The 13,652-nt window shown below is 42.4% G+C and overlaps 1 pseudogene; it reads left to right on the top strand.

The window, feature by feature from the left end:
* The first annotated feature begins 10,304 nt into the window (after positions 1-10,304).
* On the top strand, positions 10,305-12,184 carry LOC148720157 (uncharacterized; annotated as a pseudogene).
* The last annotated feature ends 1,468 nt before the right edge of the window (positions 12,185-13,652 follow it).

Here is a 13,652-nt window from a genome sequence, read left to right as displayed (position 1 = left end):
ATTGGCCACCTTGACGATTACAAAAACTGACGTTTCGAGCGTTAGCCCTTCGTCGGAGCGAATAGAGGAATTGTGGGTTGTGTGTACTTTTAAAGGCAGAAAATGGAGCTACGTTATTGGTGGCAACATGGCAACGAGAAAAGCAAGAATAAATTAGTGGAATGAAAAGCGTTCGTTGATACCTGCGGGATTTAGACTGCCGGTTTGAAAGATGAGCTTTTGTTCAAGAGTTTTACGGCTTTCCGTGCTACCTAAGTGTAAGGAAAGACCGTAGATTGCCATATGTTGCTTAGAATGATTAGGCAAATTAAAATGTCTAGCGTTTACCTCGATCTAACCTAAGGCAGATGGAGGGAAACGGGGTAGAACATGGGTTACATAGGGTAGGTGGTGGTAGAACATGGGTTACTTAGGGTAGATGAGGGTGATTGTAGTAGAACATGGCTAATCAAGCGTAGATGGGGGTAAACGGGGTAGAATATGGGTTGCCTATGGTAGATGGGGGTAAACGTGGTAAAACATGGGTTACTTAGGGTAGATGAGAGTGAACGTGGTGGAACATGGCTAACCAAGGGTAGATGGGGGTAAACGTTGTAGAACATGGGTTACTTAGAGTAGTTGAGGGTGAACGTGGTAGAACATGGCTAACCAAGGGTAGATGGGGGTGAACGTGGTAGAACATGGGCTAGCTAGGGTAGATGGGGGTAAACGTGGTAGAACATGGCTAACCTGGGGTAGATGGGGGTAAACGTAGTAAAACATGGGTGACCTAGGGTAGATCCGGGTAAACGTGGTAGAACACAGGTTACCTAGGGTAGATGGAAGTAGACGAGGTAGAACATGGGTTACCTAGGGTAGATGGGGGTAAACGGTTGGAAAACATGGCTTAAATAAGGTAGATGAGGGTCAACATAGTAGAACATGGTTAACCGAGGGTAGAGGGGGGTAAACGCGGTAGAACAAGGGTTACCTAGGGTAGATGAGGGTGAACGAGGTAGAACATGGGTTACCTAAGGTAGATGGGGGTAAACGTGGTAGAACATGGCTCCACTAGGAAGATGAGGGTGAAAATGGTAGAACATGGTTAACCAAAGGTAAATGGGGGTAAACGAAATAGAACATGGGTTACCTAGGGTAGATGAGGGTAAACGTGGTAGAACATGGGTTACCTAGGGTAGATGGGGGTAAACGTGGTAGAATATGATATAATTTGGATATATCAACTAAGTGGAAAGGGTAAATTGGCCACCGTAACGACTACAAAAGGTGACGTTTCGAGCGTTAGCCCTTCGTCGGAGCGAATAGAGGAATTGTGGGTTGTGTGTGCTTTTAAAGCCAGAAAATGGAGCTACGTTATTGGTGGCAACATGGCAACGAGAAAAGCAAGAATAAATTAGTGGAATGAAAAGCGTTCGTTGATACCTGCGGGATTTAGACTGCCGGTTTGAAAGATGAGCTTTTGTTCAAGAGTTTTACGGCTTTCCGTGCTACTTAAGTGTAAGGAAAGACCGCAGATTGCCAGATGTTGCTTAGAATGATTAGGCAAATTGAAATGTCTAGCGTTTACTTCCATCTAACCTAGGGTAGATGGAGGGAAACGGGGTAGAACATGGGTTGCATAGGGTAGGTGGTGGTAGAACATTGGTTACTTAGGGTAGATGAGAGTGATTGTAGTGGAACATAGCTAACCAAGGGTAGATGGGGGTAAACGGGGTAGAACATGGGTTACCTAGGGTAGATAGGGGTAAACGTGGTAGAACATGGGTTAATTTAATTTAATTTAATAATAAGTTCTTATATAGCGCATTAAAATTGAACTCTATGCGCTTTACAATTACAATTAACAAAATTTCAATAAAAATCCTATAGATGCAATTTTCGCTACTCTATCTAAACTAATGAATTAGTACGTGTTATACGTATATTTGACAACGTACGATATCAAAGAAAATCTGGTGGCTTAATTTTTGAAAAGATAAGTTTTGAATAAGCGTTTAAAGGAGTCAACAGATTCGGCGTTTTTTATGCATTCAGGTAGTTGATTCCACAAATACGGTGCAGCGTTGGAGAATGCTCTTTGCCCATACGTTTTGGTTCGAACTGTAAGGACCTCAAGTAGATTCATGTTGGATGAACGGAGGTTTCGTGCTGGAATATATCGACTAAGAAGTTCAACAAGATAGGTTGGAGCCCTGTCATTTAGTGCTTTGTATGTTATCAAGAGTATCTTGATTTGAATTCGTTTTGTGACCGGGAGCCAATGAAGTTTCATAACTATAGGTGTTATGCTGTCTCTTGATTTAGCACCGACTAACAAGCGGGCAGCTGTGTTTTGGATCCGTTGGAATTTTTCGATGTCACAAATCGGTAGACTGTACAATAGGCTATTACACTAATCAAGTCTCGATGAGATGAAGGCGTGTATCAATCTTTCATTTTGCTGCGTCGAGAGGTATTTACGAACGCGACCAATATTTACTTAGGGTAGATGAGAGTGAACTTGGTAGAACAAGGCTAACCAAGGGTAGATGGGGGTAAGCGTTGTAGAACATGGGTTACTTAGGGTATACGAGGGTGAACTGGCTAACCAAGGGTAGATGGGGTAAACGTGGTAGAACATGGGTTACCTAGGGTAGAGGGGTAAACGTGGTAGAACATGGCTAACCTGGGGTAGATGGGGGTAAACGTGGTAAAACATGGGTTACCTAGGGTAGATCCGGGTAAACGTGGTAGAACACAGGTTACCTAGGGTAGATGGGAGTAAACGTTGTATAACATGAGTTACCTAGGGTAGATAAGGGTGAACGTGGTAGAACATGACTAACTAAGGGTAGATGGGGGTAACCGTGAAAGACCATGAGTTAGCAAGGGTAGATGAGGGTAAATGTGGTAGAACATGGCTAACCTAGGTTAGATGGAGGTAAACGGGGTAGAACATGGGTTACCTAGGGTAGATGGGGGTAAACGTGGTAAAACATGATATAATTTGGATATATCAACAAAGTTGAAAGGGTAAATTGGCCACCGTAACGTTTACCAAAGCTGACGTTTCGAGCGTTAGCCCTTCGTCGGAGCGAATAGAGGAATTGTGGGTTGTGTGTACTTTTAAAGGCAGAAAATGAAGCTACGTTATTGGTGGCAACATGGCAACGAGAAAAGCAAGAATAAATTAGTGGAATGAAAAGCGTTCGTTGATACCTGCGGGATTTAGACTGCCGGTTTGAAAGATGAGCTTTTGTTCAAGAGTTTTACGGCTTTCCGTGCTACCTAAGTGTAAGGAAAGACCGCAGATTGCCATATGTTGCTTAGAATGATTAGGAAAATTGAAATGTCTAGCGTTTACCTCCATCTAACCTAGGGTAGATGGAGGTAAACGGAGTAGAACATGGGTTACATAGGGTAGGTGGTAGTAGGACCTGGGTTACTTAGGGTAGATGAGGGTGATTGTAGTAGACCATGGCTAACCAAGGGTAGATGGGGGTAAACGGGGTAGAACATGGGTTACCTATGGTAGATGGGGGTAGACGTGGTAGAACATGGGTTACCTAGGGTAGATGAGAGTGAACGTGGTAGAACATGGCTAACCAAGGGTAGATGGGGGTAAACGTTGTAGAACATGGGTTACTTAGAGTAGATGAGGGTGAACGTGGTAGAATATGGCTAACCAAGGGTAGATGGGGGTAAACGTGGTAGAACCTGGGCTAGCTAGGGTAGATGGGGGTAAACGTGGTAGAACATGGCTAACCTGGGGCAGATGGGGGTAAACGTGGTAGAACCTGGGCTACCTAGGGTAGATGGGGGTAAACGTTGTAGAACATGGCTAACCTGGGGTAGATGGGGGTAAACGTGGTAAAACATGGGTTACCTAGGGTAGATCCGGGTAAACGTGGTAGAACACAGGTTACCTAGAGTAGATGGGAGTAAACGTTGTATAACATGAGTTACCTAGGGTAGATGAGGGTGAACGTGGTAGAACATGACTAACTAAGGGTAGATGGGGGTAACTGTGGTAAACCATGGGTTAACTAGGGTAGATGAGGGTAAATATGATAGAACATGTCTAACCTAGGGTAGATGGAGGTAAACGGGGTAAAACATGGGTTACCTAGGGTAGGTGGGGGTAAACGTGGTAGAACATGGGTTACCTAGGGTAGATGGGGGTAAACGTGTAAGAACATGGGTTACATAGAGTAGATGAGGGTGGACGTGGTGGAACATGGCTAACCAAGGGTAGATGGGGGTAAACAGGGTAGAACATGGGTTACCTAGGGTAGATGGGGGTAAACGTGGTAGAACATGGGTTACTTAGGTTAGATGAGGTAGAACAAGGCTAACCAAGGGTAGATGGGGGTAAACGTTGTAGAACATGGCTTACTTAGTGTAGATGGGAGTAAACGTTGTAGAACATGGCTTATATAGGGTAGATGAGGGTGAACGTGGTAGAAGATGGCTAACCAAGGGTAGATGGGGGTAAACGTGGTAGAACATGGGCTACCTAGGGTAGATGGGGGTAAACGTGGTAGAACATGGCTAACCTGGGGTAGATGGGGGTAAACGTTGTAAAACATGGGTTACCTAGGGTAGATCCGGGTGAACGTTGTAGAACACAGGTTACCTATGGTAGATATTAGTAAACGTTGTATAACATGAGTTACCTAGGGTAGATGAGGGTGAACGTGGCAGAACATGACTAACTAAGGGTAGATAGGGGTAACCGTGGTAGACCATGGATTAGCTAGGGTAGATGAGGGTAAATGTGGTAGAACATGGCTAACCTAGGGTAGATGGAGGTAAACGGGGTAAAACATGGGTTACCAAGGGTAGGTGGGGGTAAACGTGGTAGAACATGGGTTACCTAGGGTAGATGGGGGTAAACGTGTAAGAACATGGGTTACATAGGGTAGATGAGGGTGGACGTGGTGGAACATGGCTAACCAAGGGTAGATGAGGGTAAACAGGGTAGAACATGGGTTACCTAGGGTAGATAGGCGTAAACGGGGTAGAACGTAGGTTAGCTAGGGTAGATGGGGGTAAACGTGGTAGAACATGGGTTACCTAGGGTAGATGGGGGTAAACGTGGTAGAACATGGGTTACTTAGGGTAGGTGAAGGTAAACGTGGTAGAACAAGGCTAACCAAGGGTAGATGGGTGTAAAGGGGGTAGAACATGGGTTACCTAGGGTACATGGGAGTAAACGGGGTAGAACATGGGTTATCTAGGGTAGATGATAGTGAACGTGGTAGAACATGGGTAACCAAAGGTGGATGGGGGTAAACGGGGTGGAACATGGGTTACCTAGGGTAGATGGGGTGTAAACGTGATAGAACATTGCTAACCAAGGGTAGATGGGAATAAGGGGGGTAGAACATGGGTTACATAGGATAGATGAGGGTGAACGTGGTAGAACATGGGTTACCTAGGGTAGCTGAGGGTTAACGCGGTATTACATGGTTAATCAACGGTATACGGGGGTCACCCAAGTAGAACATGGGTAAGCTAGTGGAGATGCGGGTAAATGGGGTAGAATAAAGGTAACTGATAGAACAAGATTACATAGGACATATCGTGCAAAATACATGAATGTCATGATACTTAGGATTAATATGTATTAGTTATTGGGACATGATATGGACCTAACATGAACGCTTTACCCCATACTCTTGACCTCGTTATCACTAGAGAAGAACAATCTTTCCTCAAGAATCTCTTAGTATTTGATCCTGCACTTTCTGATCACTTTATGATCCGGTGTAATCTGGACCTTTGTAAACCTGTTGCTCAAGATCAAATGTTATCTTTTCGATGTTTACGTGCCACTGACATGGATAAGTTCTCCTCTGACCTGGAAGACTCCGCGCTAATTAGATCACCTCTAAATGATGACCTTTCATTAGCTATTGATCAATTCAACTCCACTCTGTAATCGACAATCATGCCCCAATCATTCGTAGGTCTGTTACTCTTCGCCCTTATGCGCCATGGTTTACGGATGAAATTAAAGTTGCAAAGTGAAAGAGAAGAAAACTGGAAAGAGGATGGCGCGAGCATAACACCGAAGCTAATCGTCATACACCGAACATTGTCGTGAGGTGAATGACTTGATACGTTGTGCAAATAGGAACCACTTTTCATCTATAATTGAAAGCAACCAAGGAGACCAGAAAATATTATTTCAAGCAATTAATAATTTGTTATACAGGAAACTGATAGTACGGTATCCTTCTGTGGGTTCTTATATGGTTATAGCTGAAAAGTTCAAATCAGTCTTTATTGACAAGATACGACGTATGATATATATACTTTTTACTCAATTATTGTAACATAAGACATGTATTTTTTTATCTTGTGAGGAAATAGACTACTATATAGACTACTATATACGCGTGTAACGTACCCACCAGTAACATCACTCAATAGCTATCCGAACATATACGTTTATTTCTCGACCAGTGGTTTCTATAACAAAATTAAATTACACTAAATCTAACTACCGAAAATAAATGATAGAAACAAAATAATAAACGATATAAACGCGGCGAAATGAAGACATAAAACACACCTGACGGTTTGGATCATGAAAGAACGCGAGACGCAGCTTAAAGACAAACAACACCAAACTACGTAACATAAAGAAGCTTTACGCGCTAACACTATGATATATATGTTGACGGGAGGGGAATGAATCCCACCACGTGAACGGACTGCTGGCCCCAAATTTGTTGTAACAACGCGATAGTTGACCTGTTCATAGTACTGGATTTTCGAATGTCCCTTACTTGGATAACACTGCGACCCAATCCCGGCCCTGTGAATTTGCGACTTTTCAACGTGTTTCTACCGACTTTATAGCTAACTTTATTCAATCCTCCAGAGTAAAAACTTGTGCTCTCGATCCACTACCAGCTTCTGTGTTAACTAAATGTTTACCAAGGTTGCTGCCAGTTACAACTGATATTGTAAATCGTTCCTTAGATGAGGCTCTTGTAACAATCTCACTCAAAACTGCCTCGATTATTCCATTGTTTTAACAAAAAGAAGACTAATTTAGATACTGAAGATTTTACGAATTTTCGCCCTGTTTCTAACCTTCCGTTTGTCTCTAAATTGATTGAGAAATCGGTTGCGGTACAACTTGTGTAGTATGTTGATGACAACAACCTTGATGTGAAATTACAATCTGCTTACGAGAAATTGCATAGCACTGAGACTGCTCTTCTGTTTATGACGACATCTTACGTTCCGTGGACCGTGGTTGTACTGTTGTTTTATTACTGCTCGATCCATCTGCGCCATTTGACACGGTGGTCTAAATCTAAATGTCTAATCTGCAAAGGGCAATACAGCCCATCCTCAGCAGATATACTCACCCATCCCATCCCAGGGGTGGACATCCATCACACATTAATCTCGTGCGTGGGAAATTAACGTCTCCTACCCCTAACCCTGCCGGAGACGAGACCTACGGTTTATTCGTCCTTATCCGAGAAAACTAGAATATCTATCCATTTCTTGATATCATAGAAAGGTAGCATATTCTCCTCAGTTATTTTAAGACCCTGTGTGTTGGTCCGGCCGGGGCTTGAACCCTCGACCTCCCGCACAACAGTCCGGTGCTCTACCAATTGAGCTAACCAGGAGGCGGTTTATTACTTCACAGACTTAATACTCGGTTTGGTATCAAAGGCAAGGTTCTTGGTTGGATTAAGTCTTATCTCACAAACCGAAGTCAATTGGTTAGCATAAATGGATCAAATTCCTCTTATTCTGATGTGATGTTTGGAGTTCCTCAGGGATCTGTTGTAGGTCCGATTTTGTATTTATTGTAAACGTCTCCTCTCGGCTACATTAGAAGAAGACGTGATACGAACTTCCATTTCTATGCGGATGACTGTCAGATTTTTTTTCGCTTGACTCGGTTTCATCAGTTACTACAACGAGAATCGAAGCCTGCCTACAAGATATTGGAACTTTGATGTCATTGAACAAACTTCAAGTTAACGGTGATGAGACTGAGCTTTTGGTCATCGGATCGGGCAATGTCTGCTTCTCAGCTTCGTTCTTTTACAGCGATCGATGGATCTGCTATACAGCCTTCGCACTCTGCCAGGAACATAGGAATAATCTTTGACAATAAGTTAAACATGGAACGTCAGGTTTCTGCTATGTGTGAATCTGCATTTTTTCACAACCAGAATATATCTCGGATTAGAAAGTTTTTGTCAGCTAGTAGGACTAAGGCGTTAGTACGCGCTTTCGTTACATGTAGATTAGACAACTGTAATTCTCTGTTATATGGTCTTCCGAAACACTTAGTTCATAGATTGCAATTAGTCCAGAATTGTGCTAACTGAAACAAATGAAATAATTATAGTTTGGATCGTATTTTTTGCCGAGGCAATTTATTGAAACTTCAAGGGTATCAGAAACTTTGGCGCTAATTTTATTTCAAATATCATAAAACATTGCCGTTAATTGTATTTGCCTCTTCTTTGTTAGACGGTGGAAATTGTGAGATTGCCTTGGTCTATAACAAACAAAAGTACCCCGACATCTTTGTCAAGCCTTACATTGTTTCGTTGTCGCTCTTTTAAGTGTGAAAATTGCAAATTGCGTATATTTCACTCCCAAGTATCAAGAGGCATTTGACTTTTAGTAATACGTCTGCGGATAAGAAACTTTCTTGAATGTATATATGTATGTATTTAGAATATTTAGAATTCACTCTAATCTCTACTATTCCTAGCTATCATTGTTCCTTAGAACGAGAAACTAGTTTGGTTTCCATAGACAGTTCATTTTGAGACAGGTGACTCAAAAGGTTTTGCGTTAGCGCTAAGGTTAGGAGTAGTAGTAGTAGAAGTAGTAGTAGTAGTAGTTGACACCTGAACAGGTGTCAACCCCTAAAAAGGTGTCAACCACCACCGGCTCCATACAAACGACTCATTCACGACATTAACATTACAAACAAGCCAAACAGGACCTAACTTCACCGACGGATCGAAACAGACCAATCATGACCGACTTACGCCACTTGAGTCTTACAGCCAATAACATCACGGCAAAGCTAACCAGTCATTTTACACGAACTGGACTAAGAACATTCTACTGACAACAACCATTCACTTGACTCCGATGAGGACTTCCGCACAGCTTGTCGAAACGTCCGTCACCACCACCGACAACAGTCCTTCTCAGGACTACACTCACCCGGACGATCACACTACACTTTCAAATAAACTGTTTCCATAACGCAAAATTACATCGCGCATTTAGGCTCCTGACCAATTTAACAAATTTCAAGCAAGTTTATTCACACAAATGAAATAATTATAGATTAGATCTGCTTGTTTTACAGAGAAATTTGTTGGAAACCTATAAAAGATAAAAAAATTGCCGTTAATTTTATTTGCATCTCCTTTGTTCAACGGTGGATATTGTGGATTTTGTGACAAACAAAAGCACCCTAACTCATTTGCAGCCTTGTATTGTTTCCCTTTCATTTTTTTTAATTGTGAAAATGGCAAAATGCACATATTTCACTCAGGACTACGTATTAAGACGCCTTTGACTTTGAACAGTAGGTTTGCTGATAAGAACCTTTCCTAAATCCACTCTAATCTTTACTAGTTCAGGCCATCCTTCTTCCTTAAAGCAAGAAGCTAGTTTGGTTTTCAGATTGAGTTTATTTTGAGACAGGTAATAATAATGATAATAATAATCTATTTACGTAGCACCTTTTCTACAAGATTCAAAGGTGCTGTTTACAAAAATTTGATAAAGCTAGAAAGTAAAAATAATCACAAGAAACTGACATTAAAACTAAGCGCTAACTACACAAGAGATAAATGTACACGATAGGTAGGAACTATTTATCGATTCATAAACATCACGATTCATAAGCTCGAATAAAAAGAAATGTTTTAAGTTTACGTTTAAAATCGTCAATTGAGTTTGCAGATTTAATATCCTCAGGTAAGTTATTCCAAAGTTCCGAAGCAGCAACAGAAAAAGTTCCTTTCCCATATGAGTTGAGATTCTATTTCGTCACCGGTCCACGTCACAGGGAACCACGTGAGATATGCGTGCGCACCTTCGCGTTCAGTTGCTTGTTAACCTTCAAAGCGTTTGGAGCTACGTCGACCACTTTCACTGTTTTTAGCAATAATCTTTCCTGGAATCTTACGTAAAACAAACCATCTGTACTGGAGCCGTTAGTTGCTATAGAATACAACTAAACCTGGACCTGACTGATTCATCCCGGATCCAGAACTCAGGGTGACTGCGAGTTGATACCATTCTTAAAAATGGCGGGAAAACGCTCATCCGACAATATGAGTCCGCACAGTGCTCGACTCACGGCAGAATCGGAAAAGGAAGACGAAGACACACTCCTTCGTGACGATGATGTGAACAACTCAGTCCTAAGGAAAATTCCTGTCGCTTCAGCAAAAGCCAACGGCTCGTTGGAATCGACACTGTTGAAGCTCAATGCCAACATGCTGTCAGTATCTCACTGGGGCGGATCCAGGATTTAGTCAAGGGGGTTCGGAGAATTGTCCCCCTCCAGAGGGGTTCGAGATTTTGAAAATTAGGTCTTCGGAAACACGATTTCCAGTGTTCTGAAGGAAAATGTTTGGGTTCGACCGAGCCACCCGAACCACCCCTGGATCCGCCCCAGTCTCAGTCAATGAGTTCGATGCAAGAAACCCTTGCTCGATTTGCCGATGGCCAGAGACACTCGTAAAGGCCAAGAGTTGATGTATTCTCTGACTCGGACACCGACTCCAATAATGACGCTTCTGAATCAGTGACACACTGCTTAAAAAAGGAGAAAAGACTTACCCGACACGGGAGTCGAAAGATGATTTCCCCGACACGATCGCTAACGATCTGAATGCTGACGAGCAAACCGACCAAGATGTTTCGGACAAGCTCGCCAAACTCGTCAATAAGAGATGGTCGGAGAAACTAACTTCCGATAAACTCTCAGAGAAATTAAAGAAACATTCCCGACCCGGGAACCTTGGGAGCTTAGTTGCTCCACGTGTAAATCCCGAAATATGGGCAAACATGAGCCACACGGCCAAAAGCTTCGAACTCAGAGCAGCCAACACTCAGAACATCGTATGATGCACGATCCTCGCAGTAGATAGCGCTATTTATGCAATAGCGAAAATCAGACCTGAAAAAAAAAATCAGGCCTGTACGAGATTCGAACCACTGACCTCTGCGATACTAGTGCAGCGCTACTAGCTGCACTAGTATCGCAGAGGTCAGTGGTTCGAATCCCGTACAGGCCTGATTTTTTTTTTTTTTCAGGTCTGATTTTCGCTATTGCATAAATAGCGCTATCTACTGCGAGGATCGTGCATCATACGTATCTAATACCGCAGTTCAAAATGTATGAACTTCATATATTCATTGTATCTGATTTATCACTCTCACGGGTTTATTACGAATCAACTTAACGGCCTGCTCCCAGTTGGCTTGTTAGCTCAATTGGTGCAGCGCTACACTAGTATCGCAGAGGTCAGTGGTTCGAATCCCGTACAGGCCCGATTTGTTTTTTCAGGTCTGATTTTCGCTATTGGATAAATAGCGCTATCTATTGCGAGGATCGTGCATCATACGTATCTAATACCGCAGTTCAAAATATATGAACTTCATATATTCATTGTATCTGACTCAGAACATCGTTTCTAAGGTGGACACTATTATTGCAAAATGTACTGAAAACCTGCTCAAGGCCCGCCAAACAGATGCGAAGAAAATTTACCTTGATGAAATGGTTAGTTTTCATACGGATGCTTTGGCGTTGTTGGGCCACTTGCAATATGAATTATCACTGAAAAGGCGCGAGGCGATAAGACCTAGCCTCAAGAAAGAATATGCTACGCTTTGCTCTCCAACTGTCCCAGTTACTTCGCTGCTCTTCGGAGATGACCTTCATCAACAGCTTACAAACATAAAACCGTCAAATAAAATTTTACAAGTGTCTGTGAATGTAAACAAATCACAAAAGGATGGCTACAAAAATAATCCTAGCACCAGGGGACAACACAGACCCTCAGAATAGTATTATAAAAGGTCCTTTCATCCCCACAACCAATGGAAAAGTCGTGGCGACATGTTAAAAAACTTCAAATCCCCCCTCTACAAAAAGAAGGAGGGGGGCAAGAACTAAAGACAAACATTAAGGAGCTGACCAATTTAGGAACCCTTCAGGTTAGTAATTTTGAGCTTTATGTTGGGAACATGAAACAACGATTGTTGTGTCAGATTCAGTACTTTCAGGTGGGCAGCATAAGCACATGTTCCTCAAGATGGCTGGACTTAACCTTAGACCCTGAGGTCCTCAGCACTGTGCGAGGCCAGCCTATAGAATTTATCTCAACTCCCTTCCAACACAGGGCCCCACCACAAAAGAAATTTAGTGCAGAGGGAAGCACTATTCTTCAATCTGAGATTAACAAATTACCTCAGAAGGAAGTTATTGTACCTGCTAGAAATTAGCCAGGGCAGTTCATTTCTACTATATTCTTAAGGCCAAAACCTGATGGGTCAGATCGGATGATCCTAAATTTGAAAAACTTAATGAGTCAGTTCAGTATGAACACTTCAAAATGGATACACTGTGGACGGTGATTCGAATGATGAAACCCAATTGTTATATGGCAACTATTGACATCAAGGATGCGTATTATTCAGTTCCCATTGCTGAAACTGACCAGAAATATCTTAAATTTGAGTGGCAGAGAACACTATACAAGTTCACATGTTTCCCTAATGGGTTGGCATTATGTCCAAGGAAATTTACCAAACTGCTCAAGCCAGTTTATTGTTACCTAAGAAAGAAAGGGCACCTTTCTTCTGGCTAAAGGCTGATAGTTTCGAAAGAAACTGTTTGGGGCTGCGTCGGTGGGAGTAACGAAATAATTTGGATATATGAACAAAGTTGAAATGGTAAATTGGCCACCGTAATGATTACAAAAGCTGACGTTTCGAGCGTTAGCCCTTCGTCGTCGCTCCGACGAAGGGCTAACGCTCGAAACGTCAGCTTTTGTAATCATTACGGTGGCCAATTTACCATTTCAACTTTGTTCATATATCCAAATTATTTCTTCTGGCTATATTGACGACTCATGTCTGCAGGGCGATGGATACCAGGACTGCCTAGCCAATGTTGTAGATACAATAAAATTATTTGATTCATTGGGTTAAACAATACATCGAGAAAAGTCAGTGTCTATCCCCACATAAATTATTACCTTTCTGGGGTTTGTCCTAGACTCTGACTATGAAAGTCTACCTCACCCAACAAAAACAACTCAAACTCAAAAATGCCTGCCTTCGTATTATTAAGACCCCAAGGCCAACCATCCGATTGGTAGCACAGTTGTTGGGATTAGTGACCTCTAGCCTTCCTGGGGTAATGTATGGTCCACTGTATTACCGCAGACTGGACATAGCAAAAACCGATGCGCTATCCCAATGTGGGGATTTTGAGGGTAACATGGAACTAACGCCCCCTGTTCTGGAAGATATAAACTGGTGGATAAATAACATTCACTTATCATGTTATGTCGTTTACCATGGGGAGCCCCACGCTACCTTATACACTGCTGCTTCTACAGTCGGATGAGGCTGTGAAT

This window comes from Stylophora pistillata, chromosome 11, assembly GCF_964205215.1.
Source record: "Stylophora pistillata chromosome 11, jaStyPist1.2, whole genome shotgun sequence".
NCBI classification, from domain to species: domain Eukaryota; kingdom Metazoa; phylum Cnidaria; class Anthozoa; order Scleractinia; family Pocilloporidae; genus Stylophora; species Stylophora pistillata.
This window is presented reverse-complemented; position numbering and strand designations above follow the sequence as displayed.